General features: G+C 41.1%; 1 protein-coding gene and 1 long non-coding RNA gene across 7 annotated transcripts in view; one reads left to right on the top strand and one right to left on the bottom strand.

Annotated features, from left to right (window-relative positions):
- Positions 1-15,527, bottom strand: part of LOC122559526 (metabotropic glutamate receptor 8) — a 447,166-nt gene that overhangs the window by 282,833 nt on the left and 148,806 nt on the right. The gene's annotated exons all lie outside the window — the stretch shown is intronic.
- Positions 1-15,527, top strand: part of LOC122559528 (uncharacterized) — an 83,949-nt gene that overhangs the window by 38,997 nt on the left and 29,425 nt on the right. For all 3 annotated transcript variants that reach the window (XR_015760484.1, XR_015760485.1, XR_015760483.1), the window contains exon 2: positions 10,317-10,458. This is a non-coding gene — a long non-coding RNA (uncharacterized LOC122559528). The remainder of the gene's footprint in view (positions 1-10,316; positions 10,459-15,527) is intronic.

The raw sequence follows: 15,527 nt of genomic DNA on the forward strand, positions 1-15,527 counted from the left end.
AGAACAGGACGTTGCCAGTGACCTGGTCAATGGCAATCCCTCAGCTAACATGAATTAAGGAGATCATTTGCTCATTGTCTTATTGCTATTTGTGGGGCCTTCTATGTTGTAAGTTGGCTGCTTTGCTTTCTTTACGATACAAGCATGTTAAAGTATTTTAATTGGCCGATGCAGTCATCGGGAGTACTAAAAATGTATGTGGCACAACTGAAACATTGCCTTTTCAGTTACTTTAATTTATGCTTGATATCTCAAGCCTGTATATAAATGTGTGGTTTGGAGAGTAACAGCACATTCCTTCACTATTGCAATCTTGCTGCCTAATCGTCTCCCATTGGTCTTCCTCTGCTTCCTCTCGACTATTCTACTTTCATAGTGGAGTTTCCAATGGGAACATCACTGTTTCTGTTTGTCAGGTGAAATTAAAACATGCCAACAGCAATAGAACAAAAGCTGTTCAACAAATAAAAAAAGCTGTTTTTAAAGAGAAAATCGAAGAAGAAAAAACTTCACTAAGAGCCTCATATTACTTTTAGTAGGGGACTTTTCAATAACATTTACATGAAACATATCAGTTGGGAAGTCCAGATAGCTGTTTTTGCAGGCTAAATTTGGAAATTGTGCACTTCCAATGTAACTAATGGGAATTGTACAGATGTCCTAATTACATAATTGCAAATGCTTTTTCATAGAATAATGAAACTGCCATCTGTCTACAGGCAGCAACTTCCTGCGCCCTATGTCTGCTCAACTAAACATGCACATTAAATTTAATTATTTTTATGACCAGTGAAGAAATGGGACTAGAATCTTGATCTTAACACTGATAATACCATTATTGCACATACACAGGGTGTATCTAGCCTGAATTTCTTCCACCCAAATTTCAGGCTAGATACACCCTGTGTATGTGCAATAATGGTATTATCAGTGTTAAGATCAAGATTCTAGTCCCATTTCTTCACTGGTCATAAAAATAATTAAATTTAATAAGACTGGTGATATGACCAATTATGTAGCTCTTGCAATGTCAAAGGACAACATCAAGAAGTCTGCTGAGTTTCTTTTGTCAACAACAAATAGTTAGTTTAACACCAAAAATAAATATTCCATCAAAGATGCAAATGTTACTGATAAATAGTTTGGATTATGGAAATATATAACCTTAAACAAAAATTAACCTTAAACATAAACCTGCAGATTTACTCGACATTGAGAGAAACAAGTAAAATTTAGAGCGCTGAAAAGCGTTAACTAATTTATGCCACATTCTAAGAGCTCTGTTACTTAATGAGCTAGAATAGCTAATGAGTCAAAAACCAGAATGAAACTAAATAACTATCTACCATGTGCAATCCAGCAGAAGCAAGCTAGACTCTGGATGCATACATAGTGATCTGTGACTGTGAGTTATAGTCTGGGCTGTTAAATAAACCTGAATGAGATTTGTAAGTAAATGAATCCATGCTACTCAATCTGTGTTACTTACAAGAAATATGGTAAATCTTTAAAGCACTTTAGCCAAATAAAAGTTAAACTCATGAACAAAGATTGATTCAAATGGTACTATTTTCTCAGTCATCTACAGGCCAGCTGTTGGTATTGGGGTTTATTCCTGGAACAATTATAGCTGGCTGATTTCCTGCAACTGGAGAATCTTCTCCAGGAACTCTCCACGAGTGAAAAAGATGACTTCTGGTAGGTTTTCAGCTCAGTCACATTACTGAGAGGAGTTACAAAGAAAGAGAGACCAGTGCATTATTGCTACTCAAGGAAGTCTCAAATTCTCCTTCACACTGAGTTCAACAAATGCAATAGTTTGAAATCACCCATAAACTTGTCTGCAAAATCTCTCTCTGAATGCTTTTCAGCCTGCCTGACTTCATCCAAGCTCCATGTTCTTTGCAGGTGCAACATTGTTGCTGTTGCAACCAGCGTATTTTCTTTAGCAAAGTTTCCTTTGTTTAAAAGTTTAAGATATATTTGTAGAGTGTACTATCTTTGGAACATATCTCTACATTGCATCAGATTATGCTAGTCTGTGGATATGACACATTGAAATGACCACCAAATACAAGCACTGAAAACTGTGTTAATTTTCCACTTCCAGTGCCATGATGCAGAAATTAAGCCATAAGCAAACTGGCCACAAACTGGTTTCTCAGGCTTGTACATGACTTTACAATGAGAATCTTGATACTACCCCAAGTTATAGCCTCCCCTAAAGTGTCTATTCTTAAAAGTCAGGATATAATTCTCTAATAATGTACATTCTATTCTTTTTAATTCCTGGAATAAATGTTGCTGGATACAAAAGTGAAATAAATTAGCTGTGTTTACAAGTCTTCGGTTTTAAAATGATACGCTGGACACATTATGAGAGAATTATTTTAGTTACCCTCATGTAAGTTTATATTGACACATTACATGAAGCCATTGAAGTAGCATTCACTCTCAAAATCTGTTCCAAGGTAAGCTAATAAATGGAGTAGAATGACATATCAACCACAAGGTGACACCACAACCCTTTTAGTTTAACTATCAGAAGAATACTAAGAACTCAGATCAATGAAAATCCAAGTGTGCTTTGAATAACATAACTACCTACAGTCAGCAAAATAAATATACATACTAACTTACAAAATAGGAGCATAAGAAGACCATTCAGCCCCTCAGGCCTGCCCTGCTGTTCAATAAGATTATGCCTGATCTGTTCGTACTCAAATTCCACATTCCCATCTACCCCTGGTCACCCTGGATGCCTTGACTATTATTCTACCCCTGTCTTAAAAAATATTCAATGAGTCTGCCTCCACCACCTTCTGAAACAGAGAACTCCAAGACCACACAAAGCATCAGGGAGAGAACAAAAATTGTCCTCATCACAGTCCGGAAAGGGTTAAGTTCCCTCTATTCCGTCTGGCTGCACAGCTAATGCGAGGTTCTGCTGATTGACATGTTGCATTGGCTTCTGCTTCCAGAAACCACTGGCATATAAGGACCTTGGTGGTCTACACTGCAGAAAAAATCATTAGAGGGACCGTCAATCAAGACCGTGTAGAATATAATACACTTCAATCAAGTCACCCCCCTCTCTGCTAAATTCCAATTATGTCAGGCCAACTGGGGCACAATGATAGTACTTTCAGGTCTGAGATTTACAAAGTTGTTAAGTTCCAGGACTTCAGTCAAATATCAAAGTAGATACCAAGCACTAAGATAGCAGTGGAATGTCAGAGGTGTTAATTCAGATAAGATATCAAAATTAGGTCTTACTTGCTTACGCAATTAAATATAAAATATCATGTGGTCTCATTTTGAAGAAAAGAAGGGTGCTCCCTGGTCAACATTAATCCCTCAAACTGTATCACTACATTGGATTATTTGGTTACAGGAATACTGCTGTTCAGGGGAGTTTGCTGTGCATAAAATAGTCACCGTGTCTCCAACATAATAACAATAACCGCCCTGTGGCAAACAATTTATTAGCTGTAAATTCCCTGAGGTTGTGAAAACTGTTGCGTGGATGCTAATCTTCTGTTTCTCCAAAATGTGGCCATCCAAGTAAATTTGCATTCAAGAATGGATCTGAACTGCACAGATGTAGCCCCACAAGTGTTCACTAAAAAAAAACACAATTTTCTGCTTTATTTAATGGCACTTCAGTCAATCTTACTTTACACAAACGTACAAATGCTTAAGTTAGGAGTAGAAATGGGCTATTTGGCCCTTGAGACTGGTTCACCATTCAATAACATTTTTGCCTTAATTTTAGTTTCCTGTCTACCCCAATTCCCCTTGTTAACCAAGAATCTATCAACCTCAGCCTTAAAAATACTCAATGATGTAGCTTCCACAGCTCCCTGGGAAAGGAATTCCACAGATTTCACAACTCACTCAGAAAAGACTTCTCCTCATCATCATCTCAAATTTATTTTTAAACTGTGTTCCCTTAGATCTAATAGTTGTTGAACAAAGAGACAGTGGTTAGCACTGCTGCCTCACAGCACCAGAGACCTGGGTTCAAATCCCACCTCAGGCGACTAACTGTGTGGAGTTTGCACATTCTCCCCGTGTCTGCATGGGTTTCCTCCGGGTGCTCCGGTTTCCTCCCACAGTCCAAAGATGTGCAAGTCAGGTGAATTGGCCATGCTAAATTGCCCGTAGTGTTAGGTGAAGGGGTAAGTGTAGGGGTATGGGTGGGTTGCACTTCGGCGGGTTGGTGTGGACTTGTTGGGCCGAAGGGCCTGTTTCCACACTGTAGGTAATCTAATCTGTAGGTAATCTAATCTAAACCTTGGAGTGCAGATTCATAGCTCCTTGAAGTGGGGCCGCAGGTAGGTAGGAAGAAGAATTTGGTATGCTTTCCTTTATTGGTCAGTGCATTGAGTACAGGAGTTGGGAGGTCATGTTGCAGCTGTACAGGACATTGGTTAGGTCACCTTTGGAATATTGCGTTCAGTTTTGGTCTCCTTCCTATTGGAAGAATGTTGTGGAACTTGAAAGGGTTCAGAAAAGATTTATAAGAATGTTGCCACAGTTGGAGGATTTGAGCTGTAGGGAGAGGTTGAATAGGCAGGGCTTGTCTTCCCTGGAGCATCGGAGGCTGAAAGGTGACCTTATAGACATTTATAAAATCATGAGGAGCATGGATTTGGTAAATAGACAAAGTCTCTTCCCTGGGGTGTGGGAGTTCAGGACTAGAGGACATAGATTTAGGGTGAGAGGGGAAAGATATAAAAGAGACCTAAGAGGCAACTTCTTCACACAGAGGGTGGTGCATGTATGGAATGAGCTGCCAGAGGAAGTGGTGGAGGCTCGTACAATTACAACATTTAAAAGGTGTCTGGATGGGTATATGAATAGGAAGGGTTTGGAGGGATATCGGCTGGGTGCTGGCAGTTGGGACTAGATTTGGTTGGGAGATCTGGTCGGCATGTACAAGTTAGACCGAAGGGTCAGTTTCCGTGCTATACATCTCTATGACTCTATGGGGAGACAATTCTTCAGCGTTTACCACATCAATTCCCATCAGGATTGGACATGCTTCACTTAGATCATTTCTCATTCATCTAAACTGCATTGAAACAGTCCTAAATTGTCCAACACTTTCTAATAGACATCCCCTTTATCCTGGAAGTAGAGTGAGCACCATGAGCTTTTTCAATTGCAATAATATTATTTCAGAGGAAAAGATCTGATTTTGGTACTCAAGACATTGTTTCATCAATGCCCTATATGACAATGGAAAGACATCCCCACTTCCATATTCTATACCCATTGTAATATTTGACAAAATCCCATTTGCTTTCCTAATCAGTTGCTGCATTTAATGCTAACTTTTTATGGTTCATGAATCCGCATATCTAGATTGTTCTGTACCTCGATTCTACAATCATTCTCCATTTCAATAGTGTGTTGTTTTTCTATTCCTCCCACATAATGTTCCATCTTTCAAATTTTGCCTATTTATTTAACCTATTTAAATAAATTTGGTATCTCTCAATAGCCCTTTTAAAACATAGTTATGGATCTAACATTGTGTCATCAGAAAATTTAGCAATCTTATATTTGGCCCCTTTGTCCAAGTCGTTGACATATATTGTCAATAGTTGGCTTGCACTCATTACATTTTTACAACCTATTTATTTCTATTATTGCTGTTAGATGACCAATCCCCTGCTAATTCTCATATATTACGTACTGCACCATGAGCACTTATTTTATCTGTAACCTTTGATGTGGCATCTTGTCAAATGCCTTTTGGAAATCTAAGTATACCTCATCCAACAGTTACTCATTATCTACATTGCTCATTACTTCTTTAAAGAACTTGAATAAATTAGTCAAGTCTTATTTTCCTTTCACAAAGCATTGCTGACTCTGCCTGGTTGCATTGTGATGTTCTAAATGGTCTGCTGCTTCAAGAGTCATTTTTTAAAACATCTGAGGATGAAGACTATCAGAAAATCGAAAGAACTGTGAAAGCTGAAAACAAGAAGCAAAACCAAAAACAGAAATTGTTCAAAGAACTCAACAAGTCTGGCAGCATCTGTGAAGAGAACTCAGAGTTAATGTTTTGGGTTCAGTGACCCTTCATCATTACTACTAGACCTGCTGAGTTTTACCAGCAATTTCTGTTTCTGGTTTTGTTGGTGAAGACTCAGAACCTGGAGACTGTCAGCTTTTAGTTCCAATAATTTTATCAACAAGCATTCACTGATGATTATAATTATTATAAGTCTGTCCCTCCATTTTTCCATTTCTCCGTTTATTTGTATCATCTTCATTGTAGACAGATATAAAATATCTGCCAACTAATTCACCATTCCCTTATTTTCCCTTATTAATTCTCCTGATACACACTCTAGTAGACCAATGCTCAATTTACGTGCTCGTTTCCTTTTAAAATATCCGTAGAAACTCTACCTAACTATTGATAAATTTCAAGCTAGCTTTCTCTTATACTTGAATTCCATTCTCATTATTATCTTTGCTATTCTTTACTTTCTTGTCAACATTCTGTTTAATTACCCAACCTGTGATTAATTTCTGCTGAATTGTATGTTTTTGTTCCTGTCAATTTGGTACTACCACCAACTATCTTCATGATTCACAGATGGCGCATACTTCCTTTAGTATATTTCTTTCTCACTGAAATGAATCTTTGCTGACTGTTATGAAATATCTCTTTAAAAATCTGCTACTGCATTTTTATTGTCAGATCCCTTAACCTAATTTCTTGGTTCATTTTAGCTAATTCATATTTGCTCTCATTTAGTTTAAAACATTAGCCTTGACACACTCCTCTCTTCCTCAAACTGAATGTGAAACTCAATTATGTTATGGCTTTTTCACTACCTTCACTATGAGGTGATTAATTAATTCTATCCCCTTGTACATTGAATAACGTTCTTTGGGTCTAAAACATGCTACTCTCATAAACTGTGTCAAAAACACTTTATGAACTCATCTTCCAGGCTTCATTTGCCAATCTGATTTTTACAATACATACACTGGTTAACATCCTACGTGATTATCACCATACCTTTCTTACAAGCACCATTATTTCTTCCTGTGAACCTTGTTAGAAAATATTGCTACTGTTAGGATGCCTTCAAGGTATTTTCACAAGTTTTTCTTTTACTTTAACTATTTCTTCTTCCCACCCTAAGGGATTCTACACCTTGATACTTAGAACCACGGCCATTTCTGAGTATTGTGCTCATGCCAGCCTGAACTAACAGAATTACCTCAGCACCTATTCCTACCATCGGTCCTTCTAAAACTTCATCTACTGTTGAATATTTAGGTCTCAGCCTTCATCATCTTGCAGTGATGTCTCTATAATGGCTATGAAATCATACATATATTTCTTCCTATTTGAGCTATAAATTCATCGATTTTCTTATGAATGCTACACAGATTCAGATTTAGTTCTGTTTTCACTATTGTTGCAACCTTTAATGCTATCTGCTATCTTAAATTTGTACAATCTGTCCATTCCCACGAAGCTCTGGTTATCATGACCATGTGGGACAAAGTGGGGACTGCAGATGCTGGAGACCAGAGATGGGAGTGTAGTGTTGGAAAAGCAGAGCAGGTCAGGCAGCATCCGAGGAGCAGGAGAATCGACATTTCAAGCATAAGTCCTTCATCAGGAATGAGGCTTGTGGGCCGGGGCTGAGGGGGGGATGGGGTTGGCAGGAAGTAGCTGGGAAAGCTATAGGTGGATGAAGGTGAGCAAGAAGGTGAGAGGTTAGAGGGGGCAGTGATGGATGGGTCCAGAGGGCAGTGCCGAGTTGGAGGCTTGGGACTGGGATAATGCGGGGGGAGGGAAATGAGAAAACTGTTGAAATCCACATTTACCCGTGTGGTTGCAGGGTCCCAAGATGGGATAAGAGGCATTCCTCCTCCAGGCATCGGCTGGTAATGGTTTGGCGGTGGAGGAGATTCAGGACCTGCATATCCTTGACGGAGTAGAGGGGGAGTTGAAGTGTTCAGCCACGGGGCGGTGGGGTTGGTGGGTGTCCCAGAGATGATCTCTGAAACGATCCGCAAGAAGGCATCCTGGCTCCCTGATATAGAGGAGACCACACCGGGTGCAACGGATGCAGATGACATTGGTAGAGGTACAGGTGAATTTCTGACAGATGTGGAAGGATCACTTGAGGCCTTGGACGGAGGTGAGGGGAGTGGTGTGGGCACAGGTTTTGCACTTCCTGCGGTGACAGGGAAAGGTGCTAGAATTGGGGTGTGGGCTGGAAAGGCGTGTGGACCTGACAAGGGAGTCGCAGAGGGAATGATTTTTTCAGAACGCTGATAGGGGTGGGGAGAGAAATATATCTCTGGTGGTGGGGTCCGTTTGGAGGTGGCAGAAGTGGAGGAGGATGATACGTTGTATGAGGAGGTTGGTGGGGTGGATGGTGAGGATTGGGGGGGGTTCTGTCCTTGTTACGTTGGGAGGGGTTGGGTTCAAGGGCAGTGCCCACTGACCCCCACAGCTACCTAGACTACACCTCCTCCCACCCTTGCTCCTGAAAAAATGGCATCCCTTATTCCCAAATCCTCCACCTCCGCCACATCTGTTCCCAGGATGACCAATTCCATCTCAGAAAGTCCCAGATGGCCTCCATCTTACACGATCGCAACTTCCCTTCCCACATGGTTGACGATGCCGTCCAGCACATCTCCTCCACTTCACACACCACTGCGCTTGAACCTCCCTCACCTTCATCCACCTATCGCTTGCCCAGCTACCTCCCGCCAACCCCACTCCTTCCCATTTACCTCTCAACCCTGACCCACAAACTTCATTCCTGATAAAGGACTTATGCCCGAAATATCGATCCTCCTGCTCCTCGGATGCTGCCTGACCTGCTGTGCTTTTCCAGCACCACATAAGAGAGTATGGTGCTGGAAAAGCACAGCAGGTCAGGCAGCATCCGAGGAGCAGGAGAATCGACATTTCGGGCATAAGCCCTTCTTCAGGAATGAGGCTGGTGTGCCAAGCAGGCTTAGATAAAAGGTAGGGGGGAGGGAATTTGGGGGAGGGGCGCTGGGAATACGGTAGGTGGAAGGAGGTGAGGGTGAGGGTGATAGGCCGGAGGAGGATGATGGCGGAGAGGTCAGAAGAAGATTGCAGGTCAAGAGGGCGGTGCAGAATCCGGGGGTTGGGACTGAGATAAGGTGGGGGGAGGGGAAATGAGGAAGCTGGAGAAATCTACATTCATCCCATGTGGTTGGAGGGTTCCTAGGCGGAAGCTGAGGTGCTCTTCCTCCAGGCGTCGTGTGGTCAGGGTCTGGTGATGGAGGAGGCCAAGGACCTGCATGTCCTTGGCAGAGTGGGAGGGGGACTTAAAGTGTTCAGCCACAGGGCGGTTGGGTTGGTTAGTGCGGGTGTCCCAGGAGTGTTCCCTGAAACGTTCCCCAAGTAGGCTGCCTGTCTCCCCAATGTAGAGGAGACCACATCGGGTGCAGCGGATACAGTAAATGATGTGTGTGGAGGCGAAGGTGAATTTGCGATGGATATGGAAGGATCCATTGGGGCCTTGGAGGGAGGTGAGGGGGGAGGTGTGAGCACAAGTTTTGCACTTTTTGCGGTTGCAGGGGAAGGTGCCGGGAGTGGAGGTTGGGTTGGTGGGAGTGTGTGGACTTGACGAGGGGGTCGCAGAGGGAGTGGTCTCTCCGGAACGCTGATAGGGGTGGGGTGGGAAATATATCCCTGGTGGTGGGGTCTGTTTGGAGGTGGCGGAAATGATGGAGGATGATACGATGTATCCGGAGGTTGGTGGGGTGGAAGGTGAGGACCAGGGCTTATGCCCGAAACGTCAATTCTCCTGCTCCTCGGATGCTGCCTGGCCTGCTGTGTTTTTCCAGCACCACATTTTTCAACTCTGGTCTCCAGCATCTGCAGTCCTCACTTTCTCCATACTCTCTTATGATGACCATGTGCCTTGGTCTCACACAAGGGACCCCAGAAGATAGGCTATTTCAACAAAATGAAAATTCAGAGGGCCAAGATAGAAGTGGAAACCCCGAGAGCTAGCTGACATACTGGGGGCATGCCTTCCCTGCTTATGTCCACTTTGTTTGACCAGGCAGGCTGCCTCCATTTAGTTAATGGTTTCTTCACTCATAGGGGCTGACCCACAATATTTTCCCATTATTATAGTGCCCCCACACCACCACCACCCCACTATCCCGGCAGCTGCCTTCCAGAGACTGATAAAATTCAGGTCACTAACTTTGTTTTTCTACTCACAGGTGCTTCCTGGCCTGTTAAGCGTTTCAATTATGTTTTGCTTTTATTCCAGATTTGCAGCATCTGCAGGATTTTGCTTCTGCCCCATAGTTGGAGAGCACAAAAGTGACAACATTGCAAGCCCAGCCAATGCCTATTCATGACTGATCAGAAATTCAAAGATAGCACATTGGGCTGCAAATATTCTTCTGAAGGTATGTCCTTGGTAATTACTGGTGAAGCACAACAAAGAACTGAGATATTTTACCATCGGTAGAGCAAGGAGGTCTACCTCAGCTCGGACACGGAGTGCATACTGCTAGTGTTAACCTGATCCACAAGTTAAATGTCTAGCCACTTGAATTCAGCAGCCCCAATAAAACCTAAAGATCTAAGCAACTGTGAAAACTCCACAACCTTCTAATACAATATCAGACAAGATACCATTGCTGCATAAGCTCCTGAGGCTGCAGGAGTTCACAGAACCAAAGGAACTATGATCCTACACACAGTGTATTGGGACCATTGCATCTCAGAATGAACAAGACCAAAGTGTCTTTATTCCTGCTTTTGGCCCATGAAACAGCATTGCATATAGGGAGCACATACTGAATACTCTTCATGGACCTCATCACTCCTCACTGCTAACCTAAGTAATCTTCTGACAACTAAGATTATCTGTTCTACAGAAAATAGAGTGGACTGTGCAACAGGCACATGATCCTCTGTGGCTAATATCCCAACATGCACCAGCTCCAAAACAATAGCATGTCTACTTCAAGCAAGGACTGTTCAAATGAGATTGATGTATGCAAAATTATGAGGTGTTGTCAGTATAGAGAGAAATTGGTTCCACTGGCTACAAAGCCAGAAACCAAAGGACAAAAATTTAAGACAAATGACAATAGAGAGGACATGAAGCCTTCTTTAACTCAATGATCTGAAATGTACTGCCTGAGAAGAACAGCAAGAAGTCTCACAAATGACTTCTGAACATTAATTGAACACATGGTTAAATAGGAAATATTTGCATGGGCTATAGGATAAGAGTGGGGGAGTGCCATTAATTGAACAATTCTTGCTAGGACCCTCAATCCGTGCTGTATGATTCTATAAACACATTCAAAAAGGAATGGCTGATGCCAAAGTAAGCATCAAAATTCTCACCAAAATGCAGTCTGTTGCCAAATTGAACTCACAGCACTATCAGAGGAGCTGTCCTTTCAGCTGTAGTCAATTCAATGATTGCAAGATCACCTTTAACTAGGCCACCCTTCATCAGCGTTCTCAGCATTTTATTAAGAAAATCATTCTTGGGTTATGGGTGTCGCTGTGTGACCAGTGCAATTGAGTGTCTTATTTGGATCAAGATTAGAGTGGTGCTGGAAATGTACAGCAGGTCAGGCAGCATCTGAGGAGCAGGAAAATCGACATTTCGGGCAGGAGCCCTTCATCAGGTATGAGGCTGGAAGCCTCGGGGGCACTTCCACATAATTGGATTCAAATATAAATCAGAGGCAGGCCTTTCTTGTAGCATCCCTCTTCCTGCAGGCATCACAGGGAGAGTAGGATAAATTTTGATTTGATTTGATTTATTACTATCGCATGTACCATGATAGAGTGAAACATTTGTTTTGTGTGCTAACCAAAGAAACAGTACCTTACAGAAGTACATCAGGGTAGTAGAACAGAGACATCAGCATAATACATGTGCATTTGAATGGTTGGATTATATCTGCAGTAGGGCCCAATGCAGCTTGAAATGCCAGTTTCCCGTTGGTTTCTGCTCTAATTACTGTTGGAAAAATTAAAAAAGTCTTCCTTCATTTGAAATCAGATTTGTCCAAAACTGACAGCCCTCTGACATTATAACAGTTCCACCATCAATGACCTTACCAATAGCCCAGCAGCTGTGTGCTCAGTTATGCCTGAGAAGGTACTAATGCTCACTCATTTATGTAAAAGATTAAGACTTTGGCATTAGAATCATAGTGACTTGGTAAATGTCCATCCACTGACTTTCGAAAGGCAAACTGCACTGCCTGGAACTTTGAATCAATATTGTTCTTGTTGTCTTAAAATAGGGTTTGTAACTCACTTCACAGTTGTGTGACACCTCAATAATTTTGCATTTCAACTAAGCTGTGCTCTTGGTCAAATTTAAAAGTCATTCCTGATTCAGTTATATTGGATATACTTAGCTCTTTCAGTTCTTTATCCAACTATCCACACCCACACAATACCCAGCACAATTTCCAGAGTGGTTTTGTTACAGTTGTGAAAGCAGTACCTTTGTGGACACTAAAACCAGGCAAAGTAACCAAGGTGATACTTAGAATGACTGCCCACACCACCCAACAATCCCTTGATTCCAAACCACAAGATGTAGTGCCTACACTGAGAGCATTTTAAAAATATGTTCTTGGATACAGCTTCAAAGCTATATCTGGTCAGGAATGCCAATAAAATTGAGCTTATTATGCCTTTCTTTATTCATAATATACGGGATACAGTACATAATTAGGAATTACATATACAAGAAAGGAGGATGCAAATTGAGCTGTGTTTGATCCTTCCATATGCCATCGGCATGGTTCTTGATCAATGTTGCAGCTCTGACTATAACAGAATCTCACAGAGACCAAAGCACAGCAGAAATGGATTGCAAAGACTGAGTTTGATTAAGGTAGCCTGTTCCTTGGATTCCAGTCAACATCTTCATTCCAAGCATGAATGATCTTATGTAAAATGTTATCTTTTGGGATTGTGCAAGAGAAGAATTCTTGGAGCAGAAAGACACATGAAAAGGTTTATTTTTAATGATTTATCCATTCCTATGGTCGAGCAATAAAAAGAACGTGAAAAGGTTTATTATTAATGATTTATCCATTCCTAAGTCAAGCAATGAAAAGGAATGTTATGTTGGAAGCTGTAGATTGGTAGAATGATTATCATTTTTTGCTTCAAATTTTATGAAATTAACTTCATCTTGGAGTTCCTCTTCATTGAATGTCATTTACTCTTTTCACTACAAAGAATACATATTACAGGCGATCAGATTCTTTATATTCTATTAAATTAAAGCAGAGAAAGAGCTGAAGCTATTCACTAGTCTGAAGAATCACAACTTAGAACCACATGAACTGTTACCAACACCAAAAACATGAGGCAACATTGAGTTCGTAGAAAGTTTCCAATAATGGAACCTTTGAAGAGTTGAAACAATATGTTCTTCAATCACCAGCTTTTGTACTGAAACACTTAATGAAATTGCCTGAAGACTAATCATGTCGGGAGGCTATATGTAACTATTTCTTGCTAATTAATGTCAGCAGGCCTTCTGTGAGCAATGAAAACAAAAGTAGAACAGGCTATTACCAGATGGTGCTATAAAGAATTAGAAACAGCCTGCTTAACAAAAAAAAAGTCCTATTGACCAAGGAACAAAAGCAGAAGCACAGAAACAGGCCATTCTATCCAACTAGTCTGTGTTAGTGTTTATGCTGTGTATAAACCACCTCCTCCTAACTCACCCTTCATCATCACTTTCCCTTCATGTTTATCGAGCCTCCCTTTAAATGCATCTATGTTAATTTTCTTCATGACTTTGTTCACTGACGATCTCCATTTTGAATTAGTAGTGACCACTTTATATTTATGGACTTAGCCATATCATTGCAATGCTTGCCTCTGTAACCAAAGAAAAATAACAAAGAACAAAGAAAATTTACAGCCCAGGAACAAGCCTTTCGGCCCCCCTTTGTAGTTTTTTGATTACCTCTGTTGAGCTACCCTTCAATCTTCTTCCTTCTAAAGATATTGAGTCCCTGCCTTCTCATTCTTCTTAATAGTTCTAACCTGTCAGTTCTGTCATCATGCTGGTAACTCTAAATAACAAAGTAAATATTGAACTATTATGAACAACACCCTTCACAATTGGTAATTGTGACAAAATAAAGTTTTTTCTAAGATTTAGGTTGGTATGTGCTTCAGTAATTCTCTCATGTTAAATGAGAGGAATTGATCAATTTAGCTCCTTGAGTCTTCTCTGCCATTCAAACAAGCTATAGCTGACCAGATTAGCTCTGTGATGATTCAAATCCACAGTGTCACAGAATTGTTATAAGGCAAAATGAAGCTTTCAGCCCATCATGCCTGAAATGGCTTCACAAATGACAAATTCATTTGGTACCATTTTCCATGTCTTCTCCTTACAATGCTAAACTTTGCAATTGTTGGATAACAGTCAAACTCCCTTTGGGAGGAGCTGATTGACCTGCCTCATGTTGTAATGGTCCGAACTGCTTATCAAATGGAAAAACGTCCGCCCATACTGTTTTTGCTAATTACTTGGATCCGTGCTTGTTATTCTCAATCCTTTCATGATTGATTGATTGATTGATTATTGTCATCTGTACTCCCTATTGACTCTGTCCAGGTCCCTCATAATTCTGATTTCCCAATCAAATCTTCCCTCAACCTTTTCATCTCCAAGTGGAAACAGTCGAACTTCTCCAATCTATCTTTGTAGATCCTCATCCCTGGAACTAGAACTAGATGCAACACTTCTGCTAAGTTTAAACTAGTTTTATATAAGTTCATCATGTGGAGATGCTGGTGTTGGACTGGGGTGGACAAAGTTGAAAATCACACGACGCCAGGTTATAGTCCAACAGGTTTATCTGATGAAGGAACAGCGTTCTGAAAGCTTATACCTTCAAATAAACCTATTGGACTATAAACTGGCGTCATGTGATTTTCAACTTTATATAAGTTCAACATAACCACCTTGCTTTTGTATTCTATGTCCCTATTAATAAAACCAAGGAGTCTTTATTAACTGCTTTATTAACAGTGCTCTGAACTTGGCTGTTCCTTTGCCCTCTTTAGAGTGGTGACCTTTGTTTTATATGATCCCTCCATGTTCTCCATGTGACTCACCTCACATTTAGAGTCATAGAGTCATAGAGATGTACAGCATGGAAACAGACCCTTCAGCCAACTCATTCATGCCGACCACGTATCCTAAATTGATCTAGTCCCATTTTCCAGCATTTGGCCCACATCCCTCCAAATCCTTCCTATTCACATACCCAACCAGATGCCTTTTAAATGCTGTAATTGTACCAGCCTCCACTACTTCCTCTGGCAGATCATTCCATACATTCACCACCCTTCTGTGTGAAAAAGGTTACCGCTTAGGTCTCTTATGTCTTTTCACTCTCTCCTTATACCTATGCCCTCTAGTTTTCAATTCCCCTACCATAGGGAGAAAAGACATTAT

The sequence above is a fragment of the Chiloscyllium plagiosum genome, unplaced genomic scaffold, assembly GCF_037043375.1.
Source record: "Chiloscyllium plagiosum isolate Xiang-an unplaced genomic scaffold, Cpla_swu_hap1 HiC_scaffold_19, whole genome shotgun sequence".
In the NCBI taxonomy this organism is placed as follows: domain Eukaryota; kingdom Metazoa; phylum Chordata; class Chondrichthyes; order Orectolobiformes; family Hemiscylliidae; genus Chiloscyllium; species Chiloscyllium plagiosum.